We start from the raw sequence: 13,346 nt of genomic DNA, 5'->3' as shown, positions 1-13,346 counted from the left end.
AGCAAGTATCCTCACAGGCATCATGTTCTTTTTCCAGCCTGCTGGAAAGGCTGAGCAGCTGCTTAGCACCACCAGCCTTGCTAGGAAAAAAGACTTCTCCATCCAGGGGTGCTCTGTGGTGTTCACTAATAGGGTGTTCAAACCAGAACCTGATCCTGGAGGTGGAAGTAGTAGTCATGTAAGAAACTGCAGGTTGGTCTCATAAAGTGCATTCATCACCTCTCTGATGCTGCAGTTTTCCATGTGTTACTCTATTAATTCACTCTTACCTCAAGCCTGGCCTGTATTTCTGTGCTGCTGGATGCCACTTTCAGAGGTTCAGTGTATTCCAGGATTTTTCTGAGAAATCCACTGGTAAGTTTGGTTCTGTTTTTGAAATCAGGTGGCATTGAGATTGAGACAAAGTCAAGCTTGTATCTTGCATGTTATGCAAAAGGGACTTGTATAGCTCAAGCCTTGGTTTAGAAATAGAATAATAGAAATAAATAGAAATATAATAATTCAAGCAGGGCTATGCATTCTCATTCATTCACCAAAGAGGCTGAGTGTCTAATGCCAAATATGAACCTCAAACATTAAGAAAAGAAAATCTGCTTCTACCAGTTTTTCCAAAAAATTTTACTCTTGTTTCAAATCTCATGATATTTGCTGGGCTTACACATCTATTCTTTGAGTCACGTGATTGCTGTTTTTTTAACATTCTTTACTTTTCATTTAAAATGCAAATGAAATTTGGTTCTCACAGTTACTGAGGAAACATCAGAGAATTGTTTTCCAAATGATCCAACCCAAATAAAGCTCAAACCAGAATGAATCCAAAGGCTCAGAAGCCCTCAGAATTCTAACAAAAAAATCAGATAGGATCAATCTTAAAATTAATTGTTTAAAGCTCTCCATTTGTTTTAGAAGACATCACACCAGGAAAGGCTCCTGAGAGACTGAAATTAAATATTTTTACATTCATTTTACAAAATGAAATTAATCTTTTTACTTGTGTGAACTAGATCTTGCTGCCTAGGAGATGCACAACTGGCATATGCAATTGCACAGTGTACCTGAGCTGTATTTAAAATAAGAGCCTTGTGAAACAGAGAGGTAAAAGCTTGAATTAGCATGATTATTAGACAGGTCTATATCAATTTTATTTGTGATGAATAATTCAGAGCATCCCAAGTCCCTCATCAGGCTGGCTACCATAATCCATGGAATTAAACACGGGTCAGGGAACAAGCAACAAATCACAAAACCCTCTTGAAAATATCATATTGTTTTGAGACCACCTAACCAAAATCATCCAAAAGTGTATTGCAGCACCAAACCACAGTGCTGGACTGCCAGAAACAGGAATCCTGCTGCATTTCACATGGTCCCCCCACGTCAGCATGGAAAGGTTGTGTATGCTGCAGCCATCTCTTCTCCCTGGTGCCCCTCTTCACTGTCTGACTGAACTGATCCATGTTTCTGAGTCCCAGCCAACACAGTGATCACTCACTCTGGTTGTTTGACCCAAGAGCAGTAACCACAGGGTAACTGGAGTGAGTTTTAAGTCCTGCTTGGTGGTCTCTGAGCACCGAGTGTCCTGCTGTGCCTTTTCCCCTTCCAGTGCCCACATCAGGGCATTAATTACATAATTACAGTGAGCTCTGCTGTCCCTAACGCTCTGAGAATGAGCAGAGCAGCATTCCCAAACATTCACTTCTCTTAAAAATTGATGTTTGCCCTTGGACAAGATGTTTTCCTCTTGTGATGTTTTGTACTCTTGCCAGAGCAAGGAACTTCCTCTGAAGTGGCAATCTCTACCCAGAAGCTTTGTGGTTTCCAGCTTGGCAATTCTCTATGAAAAATGCTCACTGCTCTCAACAAACTTTAATTCTAACAGTGTTTTAAGGGTGCTGTAAGTAGAGAAAGTCAATAAAAACCTACTCAAGGTGTCATTTGGACATTTCAGAAGCCAAAAAAATAGTGAGACAATTGGTAAGTGATGTGTTGGTGTGTGTTGGTGCTTGACTATATGCAATGGATTAACTTCCTGATTTGGCTAATTTAAAATTCATTATGTGCACTCAGATTTCTTTTTTTTTTTTTTGAGAGGAAGCCATGAATGAGTGCAACAACTTCATTCTCTTTAGCAAATTAAAAATATAAATTACTGAAGTTAGTACTAGCATTCATAGAACACCATTTCTATTCTTTGTATACAGAAATATAAAAATAACAATAAGGTCTGAGCAACTTTCAGCTGCGCATGGTGATGTTTATGTTCCCTTTAAAAAGGTAAAGGTGGGAAGGGAAAGAGTTGGTTGAATTACTAAAATAGCTCTACTTGTCTCTGTGAATGTTTTTGAGAAAACAATTTCTCATATCTGATGGAACCATTATTGACATTTGCAAGGGCACTGGTGGAGCCTTTCACTTTTTTATCTGCAGAAGATTCTGTCTTCTGTAGAGATTTATGTCCCCTTCATTCTGGAGCTATGGGAGCTCTACCCTCACTCTGAGGAGGCAGAAACTTCATGCCAAACAGGATTTGCTTCTTTCAGTATGGAGCATTAGCATTTCCATTATCCTGGAGCCATGTCCAGGCACTGGCCATAACAACAAGTGGGACATAGAACAAAACATCTCCTGGACCCTAAGAATGATTTTTGTATTGTTTACCTCTATAGATGCTATTCACAAAAAGGGGAATATCTTTACCAACGTTAAATATTCTGAGAAGAAACAAATTACCTTTATAAGTACTGCAATAGGCCTAAGGGACAATTTTTTTTCCTTACACATTATTAATTTTAAAAGTAATCAAATCTCCTAGGAGTGCAATGCCACATGAAGTGATTTAAAGTGTTTCAGAAGATGAAGGGAAAAGTTAACAGTACCATTTCATCTTTGCCATTGTTTCTGCTATGCCCAAACTTCACAGAATGAAAAAATGCATGTAAGAGTTCTGGCTGGCTGACGTCTGTCCATCCTCAGGCACAATGAAAGGAATCAAGAATGGACCAGCTGCCTGAATTCTGAACCATCTTGTTTATGTAGGCTCTTACATAAGCTCTTTTTGCTTCTGACTCTGTATTTACCAAGTCAAGGGTCTATCTCATTGTTCCATTAGTGCAGTACCTGAATTTACAGCAAAGCAAGGAAATAAAGCAATAAATCTTATTAGATGTTGTTGCATGAGCAACACAGTCCCAAAGGCTCTCCTGAGCGAGCCACATCCCTCTTGAGCAGATATCAAAGAGAATAAGATTATGTGCAACAAAAGAGAACAGCAAACTTTTTTTCGAGATGGTGATATCTAAACTGCACGGCATGAATGCCGTTCTTTGGGGAAGCGAGATTTTTTCAAATGATCTGTATGTAGAACCACTGATAGGATATGTGAGAAGAGAGGACAAAGTGCTCATTTCTGTTGTCATTGCTGTCTCTCTCTCCACGTTCCTGGCAGGAGCCTGAGTGGGCCAAGGCTGCAAAGGCTGCCCCACTGTTTTCAGACCCCACAGCCGATGAACTTCAAGTGTTAGTCTGACTTCAGTGCACCTCATTTAAAGGATCAATTTTCCCATAGTTCAGTCTGAAGAGAGAAGCTGCAGTGCTTTAAAAGCACCTTTCTTGCCTTGCTGTGGGTACCTGGCTCATTTGTTCTGAATAAGTTGCAGCTCTGAATATTCCTGAGAACATTGGGATTGCCTCTCTGCTGGTTTGCTTTCCTTCACATACCTGCTGGATCTGTGACATGTCTTTGAGCAGGCCTGTCTGCTGGCCACTTTTAACTAGGCTGACATTATCTATAACCCATTCAGGAGAAACAGGCAGGCTTTCAGACATTTCTGTCCACCAGGAGAACGTTCATTGGGACTGGAACCTCTTGGGCTTCTCCTGGCTCTCAAGAGGATCAGCACTGGGCTGGCACGAGCTTCCTGAGCACTGTCAGGAATGAAGTGTTTCTTGGCATCTGCAGGAGCTGAATGCTGGGCACCTGGAGAACTTTAAAATTGAAATAGGTACCTACTTAGGTTTAAGAGCCTTCTGAGCTGGGCAGCAGCTGAGCAAAAGTTTTTAGTATCACTGTTCATAATTGAAAGCTGACTTCTGCCTGGCTTGGATACCTCAATACCTTTTTGGGATCTGGCCCTAAGGATTTTTATTTATTTTTTTTTTAACATATGCATTAAATAATAAAGGGCAGGCAATTAAGATGTCTTGCTTAAGTGGCTCAGCCTCTTGAAGAGAGCCACAAATCAGCCTTGTTTCCTCCTCCTGAGAATCATTAGATGATTTGTTACAAGGGCGCAGGGAGCCTCTGCAGTGTTTCACGGCAGAAAGTGCACAGGGCTGCTCTGTGCTGCTGTTTACAAACCAAGTGTGCTACACTGAGCATCCCAGCTGGATGTTTAGTTTGAAAAGCGATATGTCAGTCACTATTTAATTAGGACCCTGCAGCCCACCTCCCTCAGATGCAGCAGCTTATTAAAGCATTCCCTGATTGGGAATATGCAGATGCCATTGGTGGAAGAAATAGCTGCCTTTAGTTAGAGTGGAAGGACTTTGCCACCTCTAGCCCCAACTTACAGGAGCACACCTGGACCTCAGGAGACAAACAGGCTCCTATTCTCCCTCCAAGGAAAATGCTTTTGGAGGGGGTGTTGCTGTGCTCCCTGTCCTGGGGAAGGTAATTCTCCTCCACTGCAGGTGTGTATCCTTCTCATATGGCTCTTCTCTGCAAGAGCTTCATGAACAGGTGAGCAACTTCTCTTTGCTGCTCCCTCCTTTGGGCTGGGATTGAGGGCAATAGGAAGCAAAAAGAGTTGGTATTTGGTGTCTCTGGGAGAGGCCTGTAAAGAATAAACTGCTTCCAGTGAAAGAACAATGCAGTGTTCAGGGCCAGGCTGGATGGGGCCTTGAGCAGCCTGGTCTAGAGGGAGCGTCCCTCCTGTGACAGAGGGGTGGGAATAGGAGATCTTCCAGGACCCTTCCAATGCAAGCCATGCTATGATTCTCCAGTGGTGCAGCCTTCTCTGATTTGGAAGGCAATTAGTACTTTAAACTGAGGGAATTGAGGCTGCAGAGAGACTCCCCAGTAAGGTTTACCAAAATTATAATGATACCGCTTAAACTACAGTGTGCCATTCAAATGTCTGGGTTTATTTTTAATGTTGTTAACCACTTCCTATTTCTCTATTGCTGCAAGCTTCAGAAACAAGCCCAAACCCTCAAACTCACCAAAACCTGATGGTGTTTATGTGAACTCTGGTACTGATACACTTGGAGAATTACATATTTTATTTATACTGAGCTACAGAGGCTGTTCCAGAGCTCTTAGCCCATTTGTTATTTTGGTTCAAATGTACCTTTCCAGAGGTGATAATTCTCTATCTCATCTTGGAATATGAAAGAGGAGTTTAGAAGAAAGTGTTTAATAAATGAATTATATATATATATATATATATATATATATATATATATATTTTTTTTTTTTTTACAAAAGTTTACACTAATGAAGTAAAACACTGAGCACTGTTGCATTGGACCCATCTCCTCCAGACCCCACTCACTGCAGAACGGGCAGAGCGTTTCTTCTAGATGTTAGAGTTAATGTGAGTGTGGGTAGGGACTGCTGAACTGGCGAGAAAATTCCATTATGGAAAAAGAAGATGGAGCTCAGTCTTCAGCTCTCTTATCCCTGGCTTTGGGAATATTATCTCTATTCGATAGTGTGCTCTGGCTTTTCTGGCAGCCAAATTCTCCTGCATTTCCCACCTCCTTTGGCTTTCTGGGAAGTGACAGATCATCATTGTGAGCAATATCTTCCTTTCCAAGTTCCTTTTTCCAGTTTCAGGGTGCTGGTTTTGCTCACTTAAAGACCTCCTTTATTGTGTTAAGGCAGTCACATCCTAAGCAAAGTGATACCCATAGAGAAGGAAATAATCATGACAATGAATCTTGCTCCCTACAAGAAGCTAAACAAGTTGCATGACTGAAGCTCATGCCTGAATGACAAAAGTTCTGGCCATGATTTGAGCTGATTAAGCCCACAGCTTCTGTACCTCCAGCTCTAAGAGGAAAAAGTGATGATAGCTCACCATGGTCATTGTGAGAATTAGTTCAATCATATATAAATATTTTACACATTTTACTCTGCCACATACTATTTCACTAGGAATTAATTACTTCCTTTCCCACTGTGATGGGAAAGGAACAATGTCACAGAAAAGAGAAGAGCTGGCTAATTGTTATTGATGGCTGTATTTTATTTACCAAGAGACTGGTAATACTCTAGAAGTATTTTTCTAGCCATTTCCTTCACCAAACACACAAATTCTTTTGATGAGCAAAGAAAAGCTAATGAAAAGCCTATGATAACGAAATCACAAGAGCAATATGAAAAGAAACTAGGAAATCCTGACAGTCTCAATTATCATAACAATCTAGAATAGGAGGAAATTATATTATTACTCTAATATACATGCTCAGCAAAAGGAGCAAAAAAACCACACCAAAAAAACCCAAGCAATTGTTAAATTTTTAAAGACATTTATTAAACTGCAGCAAAACAACTTTTCACTTCCATTTAACATATATTTATTTAGAGCTGGGAAATGGTATGTGGTATTAAAAACATGGCAGTGTTCCTTGTAGTAAATGCTTTCTGTCCTGTGAGCCAAAGAAAGGGTTCACACTGCCCTGTTTCTGCAAACCAGAGCGTTCATCAAATGTTCCTGTAGTCACTATTCACACCCAGTAAACCATAAGGAGTGCTATTAGCTGAAGGATTATTGAAAGCATTTATGTCAAGCAAAGGGAAAGGAAGAGGAAGTAAAGTGAATACAGCTCAACTGGACACAGTACTGCAATTCCTTTGTTTCGTGAGAAGTTACTTGGAAAGATGAACTTTCAGTGTTTGGTGACAAGCTGTTGGAGTGTGATATCGGTCTGAGGGTGCAAAATCACTCCTGCTCTCCTGGAGATTGCAGTGTTGGAATGCAAGATGGGCAGGGATGTTAGCTGTGCCAGCAGGGATGGCTGTAGGACATTTAAGCATTGCTTAAGCAGAGGGGAGTAAGATTATAAGACTGCAAGGTTTTTTCAAACTAAGAATTAGTCCAAGATCAAAGGGATCATTATTTCACTGCATTAGTCTTGGTTTGTTCTGGTGTCTCTGTCCTGTCTCTGTCCTCAATTTAGACATAGATGCATAAACCTGGCAGACATTCTGTATCATATTCTGGCTAATCCATCCAAAAAGTGTCCATACACATCATCCCACAGTCACAGGGGCTGTGCCAAAGCCTGGAGGATTTGCTGGGATATTCTGTGTGTGGCTACACTGACAACAGGACTGTGTCAGAGCCAGGGCTACAGAACAGGAAAACCAGTTCTCCCAGGCTTTTCAGCAGCCAGGAGCTGCTGGGCTTCATCCTCAATCACTCCACATTCACCACTTTTGCTGCAGCCTGGGAGCTTCTTAAGGAAAGCAGGGACGGAATCTGTGCTCAATCTGCGGCCAGTTAGGGAGCAAAGGAACCCTTGGGGTGACTGTGAACAGCACTGGTGCTGCCCTGCACTGGGTCATTTGCTGCTACTGTTCCAGCTAGAAGTTTTGGGATCACCCCAAAATGATCCCAAACTTTATATTTTTTTTTATCTTTTTTTTCCTGTTGGGAGAAGGATGGAAGAGAACAGCATCATCCAGCACATGAGGATTTCAATCAGTTTTCTGCTTCTCCTTTACAGTTACTTCCCAGTTGCTTTGCACTTCCCTCTCAGATGCAACAGGGCCCCAGATTTCAACTGCTGGGATGGAAACATGCTTAATAATAGATTATGAAAAAGACATGGTGAAAAAATCCAGTTTAGATGGAGGATTTTAGTGCCAGATTGTGCCCTGGGATTCCAATGCATATCTTCCATTAAAGCCATTAAAAATGTTTGCATTTCAAGGAAGAATTTGGACTTTTGACACAATTCTCTCTTTTTCTTTGGGAGCCAAACATTTTCTGTGGTAACAGAACATATTATAACAAGAATAAATATAATGCATTCAGGCATTAAAATGAATAACAGTCCTTGATCTATTTGCTGAAGATTACAGGCATGAAATGTGAAAGCTGTTAGTGGTTTGAAGAAAGATATTTGCTGTAATTTGCTCTGCAGCTTTGGTTTTATTACCAAATATGAAGGAGATGACCAGAGAGGTGTCCAGATCCTCACATCCTATGGAGGATTACAGTGCATCTCATGACCATAACTTTGGCCAGTGTTTTGCTGCCTTTTGAATCAAGAGATGATAAAATCTCTTGGTAATGTATTTGCCACACATGAGCTGCTGCCTCCTATTCCAGTGGGGTGGTGAGGGTATGTGGCTACAAGTATAAGGAAAATGTTTCCTGTATTCACAAGATGCTGTGTGAATTAAAATAGAATCAAAATGAATGGAACACTTTGCTTCAAACAATCAACCCTTCAATTTCTGTATTGTTTCAAATGGGAGCAATATAAGTTTGTACAGAGAGAAGCTTTGTCCCCCAGAATGGAGATAACTCTCATCTTTCTCTCCCTCCTCAAGTGTTTGGGGCAGGCTGTTTCCCTTCTTTTCCTTCAGAAATGAAAACAAATGCCTGCCTCCAACTTGTGCTTCCTCCCTGGGGAATGAGGAAAGACAGAGCTCAGCCTGGGAGCTTCTGAGCTCTCTGTTGCCTCCTGCTCTTCTGGGACTTGCTGGAATCAGCTGGAAGTGTAGATCTCAGTGGTGATGGCACTGCAGTTTTACTGGAACCTGCCTAGTGCCCCCTGAGTCCTGAGGTCAAGATAAACTTCCCAGCTGGGCTACCCAGTAAAAAGCAGTTTGGTGTGAAACCTTTAGAAATTTGTGTGATGGTGGATTTCACAAGAAACTTAACTTGCTTTACAGAGTGCTTTTTTTCAAGATTGATTGTTCCCCACAAAAAAAAAAAAAAAAAAAAAAGCTGTTTCATCAAAACTGACTTCTCAAAAAAAAAAATACTCATTTTTTGATGTCCATCTCATCAGAGTATCCCCAGCTAGTTGTGAACAAACATTGTTTTTAACCTTCCTATTCCTTTATACATAAGGCATAAGTAATGCCTAGTGTGTATTTCCTTGGGATGCCGTGTGTAACATCCAATTTGGTCTCCTTGAGGAAGAACTAACATGTCACATTTTTGGCTGTTGGGCAGGCCATAACAACAAAGCCAAGGGGCTTTGCCTGTAAATGCCAGCCACAGCTAGCTAGGGTGTGGTTTCCAATGATTTAAATACTTACAGAATGCCACCAGAGGGTGAAACAGGGATGGGGGGCAGGATACAGCAGTGGAGTGGTTGTTTTGGGGGCTGTAATCTTTGGGGGACTGCTCACTGTGCAGAGCTGTCTCCTCAAAGAAATAGTTGGGAATAATTGAATAGCAGTGAGAAGAGGGGGAGAAAGACCCTTACTTCTTGCTTATATTGTTCAAAAGGCTTGAGATGCTTGCAACAGTTTCCAGGATTTATTTAGTCCTCTAGATAACTTTTCTGATCTGTGGAAGGTGTGAGCACCGCTAAATCCAACAGTAAAGCTCGTCTGGGAGCAGGCAAGTAGATGAATGCTTGAAGAGCCTGTGCAGATTGCTTTGCCACGTTGCTATGCTCTTCCTCTCTCCTTCAGATCTCCAGTGTATCAGACAAGCCATTTTCCCTTGATGTTACAACCCACGTAGCAGCTGAACCAAGTCCTGTTTGGTGGTGGTATTTACCGAGCTCTTTCTGACGATTTTCTGGTCTTCATTCCTTCTGGTTACTCTTAGCATCACCGAAGTTCAGCTGGTCCAAGAATCAGTTGTACCCTGATGGATTAAAGAAGCTGGAACACACAGCAAAGATGAATGAACTTTATTTAAAATAGAAGCAGTCAGTTCTTTTCCTCACCAAAGAAACAGATTGAGGCAGAAAGCTGGGATGTTTCTTTTCTGTAAAGATCTCACACCAGTCATACCTTAGCTGGTTCCCCTCCTCTCCTTTTGTCAGTGTTATGCATCTGCATTAGCAAGCTGTGCTTTTCATCCCTAAGTGATGAAAGGGGACAACAATAAATTACAATGCCTTTTAAGAAGTCTCCAAATCTTATCAGATCTCACAATTTATCCTGGTTGCTCTTTCATGTCATTCTTTTACTGTTTAATTGCCACTCAAAATTTATTTTGCTGCTGCTGTGCACCTAGCACATGCAGCTACCCTTGATAATGGAGGCAGAAAGCAGAGATCCTCTCTCTTCCCTTTCTGTAAATTCCTATTGCTTGTGAAATTCCCAACCTCACAACCTCCCAAGATTCTGAAAAGAGTGGCCCGCTGTGTACTCTGAGGTATTGTTACACTGTTAAAAATGGAAATCTGATGCTGCTTCTTGTGGGGTGGAGGGGAAGGAGCTGAGAAAGGTGAAGGTTTCACCCCAGCTGTCTCATGATGCTTGAATGCTGGGAGTAGAAAATACCTGAAAATTCAGCCACCTACCACTCTTTTTATATAAATTCAAGATTACGAGCCAAACTCGCTGTTAACATAAGCAGATGCAAATCTAATGAAGTCACTGCAGTTACTTCTACTCATGCCAGAGGTGAATTTGTCCCTATTTTTGGAACGCGCTGGTTTTGTGCTGCAGCATTGGCACACTGTATCATGTCAAAATCCTTTTGAGCAATGGCAGTGTGCCACTGGCTGAGTAACATGATGCATCGTGTCAAACATCTGCCTGATGATAATGGTCCTGATCTGCTTTTTGACATGATGCATCATGCCACTGTACCATGCCCGAAGGCATCTGATAGGAATTCCATCAGGATCCGGTCATAAGAAATGTGTGCTAACTGAATATTGGAGCATTTCAGCATTTTGTGGAAACAGTGATCTCTGTGTTAGTGCATTTATAAATCTCTTCCAAATGCCTCATGTACTTGGGTGAAAAATGATCACTAATGTACTCCCACTTCAATGTGTCACATTAACATAATAAACGATAAATCATTTTCTATTTCAGTCTGTTCTGCTTTAAGGACTGATACTGGATTTTCTCCTAAAAATGATCAATTGGTATTGAAAGAATTTGTTTCTATTTGTGATTTTACAGGCTTGTTTCCTTGCTGTTATTAAGTGTAGGAGGGTTTTGTTCCGGCTTTTTCGGGCATCGTTTTCTATAAACTGACACCAGGCCTTGTCCTCTCTGCACGTGAAAGTGTTTTACCTCAGACAGAACCGTGCTAAACAACATCTTCCCTAAACCAGGAAAGATCTTTCACAATCCTCTGCGGCGAGCGGCGCAGGCTTCCCGGGGAGGATCTGCGAGGGTGGATAGCAGCCAGTCGTCCAGAGGCGAGGGGGCCGTGTGCCAGGAGACAGGGCGGTGAGAGGAACGCCTGCAGGCAGCCTGGCCATGTGCTTGTGGTGAAACCCTGCAGGTCAGGAGCAGGATCCTGGCCAGGAACAGCCAGCTTCAGAAGGTGGTGCTGGGTATCTCCAGCCCGCAGCCTCCGGCTCCTGCCTTAGCGATGATGTCCTGCCTTAGGCTTGCTGCAGCGGGAAATGAGGGGAAAGAGATTTCTAAAATTAATAGGGATCAAGCAGAGATTTGTAGGTAGCAATCAGCACCTAGATTTTCTGTTTCAACAGAGAAACCAGTCAGGAGCCCATGCATTAAGTATCTGCAAGTGCATTGTACCCCACAGTGGCTGCAAAGGTGCTTCCATGTGAATCCTTTCACACAGATCTACAAAATGCAACAAGAACAGGCTATCAGAGTGCTGGTTAAAAAGCATATAGCTACCCTAAAATCTGCATGCACAAAACTTAAAAAAAAAAAACCAACAAAAAAGAAACAAAATCTGTCTGCAGGAAATTGGATCTTTGTTCAAAGTATTGCAGTTGAATGTTTTGGAGAAATGCTTTCTACAAACAGGGAATCCTACTGGGGTCAGACAGTGCTATTTTAACCTTGTGTATTCATCTGACTGTTTTGGCCAAGGGGATGTGCCTGTGTGTTTGTGTGTACGCATACACAAAGAGAGGGAGAGAATATAAATTTAGAATTTTTGATGAAAGGCTTCAATTTCTGGCTGCTGTTAAATGTAGGTAAACTTCAAAACAATTTTGTGAAAAAGAAACTTCAAATAATCCACTTTAGACCTGATGAGAAGAATACAAGAGCATACAAGTGTAAATCCTTCCCAGGCTCAAAGGCTGGGATAAAGCTAACAAGGTATAGTCTTTTCCATGTGAGGAATGGTATCGAAAGCCTCCAAGCATGGCACTGCAGCAGGGCACACAGGAAATGTGCACACAGAGGTAGGCTGGGAATACAGCTGAGTACAACTGAAGGCATTACAGCCAGATCCAAGTTTTCCATATATTTTTCAAGCTGAGAAGTACACTTTTATCTATCTATCTATCTATCTATCTATCTATCTATCTATCTATCTATCTATCTATCTATCTATTTATTTTTAACACATTGTGGACCAAGTGTGTAGAGGGAAGAGAGAACTCCAGGCTAGTTCAACCTGCATCCAATATGCATCCATCCTCCTGTGGAACACATAGGTCCCTCCTTCCTCCCAGATGAATTTCCAGGATGAATCCCTGGGCAGCTGAAGCGTGGCCAATTCAGGTGACACCTACTCCAGGGAGCCCTCGCTGCTCCAAAAGAAGCTCTCCATGGCGTTTCTGGCTGGTAGCGGAGAGCACCCGGCTGCTGTGGGCTGGGCTGGGATGGGCAGGGCAGGGCAGGGCAGGGCAGGGCAGGGCTGGGATGGGATGGGATGGGATGGGCAGGGCAGGGCAGGGCAGGGCAGGGCAGGGCTGGGATGGGATGGGATGGGATGGGATGGGCAGGGATGGGCAGGGCAGGGCTGGGCTGGGATGGGCAAGGCAGGGCTGGGAAAGGCAGGGCTGGGCTGGGATGGGCAGGGATGGGCAGGGCAGGGCAAGGCAAGGCAGGGCAGGGCAGGGCAGGGCTGGGCAGGGCAGGGCAAGGCAGGGCTGGGAAAGGCAGGGCTGGGCTGGGATGGGCAGGGATGGGCAGGGCAGGGATGGGCTGGGATGGGCAAGGCAGGGCTGGGCAAGGCAGGGCTGGGCTGGGATGGGCAGGGCAGGGCAAGGCAAGGCAGGGCAGGGCAGGGCAGGGCAGGGCTGGGCAGGGCAGGGCAAGGCAGGGCTGGGAAAGGCAGGGCTGGGCTGGGATGGGCAGGGATGGGCAGGGCAGGGATGGGCTGGGAAAGGCAGGGCTGGGCTGGGATGGGCAGGGCAGGGCAGGGCAAGGCAGGGCAGGGCAGGGCAGGGCAGGGCAGGGCAGGTGCTGCGCTCCC

This window comes from Pseudopodoces humilis, chromosome 2 (assembly GCF_049639895.1).
Source record: "Pseudopodoces humilis isolate 2021_Gansu_Grassland_sample_001 chromosome 2, ASM4963989v1, whole genome shotgun sequence".
Classification (NCBI taxonomy): Eukaryota; Metazoa; Chordata; class Aves; order Passeriformes; family Paridae; genus Pseudopodoces; species Pseudopodoces humilis.
This window is presented reverse-complemented; position numbering follows the sequence as displayed.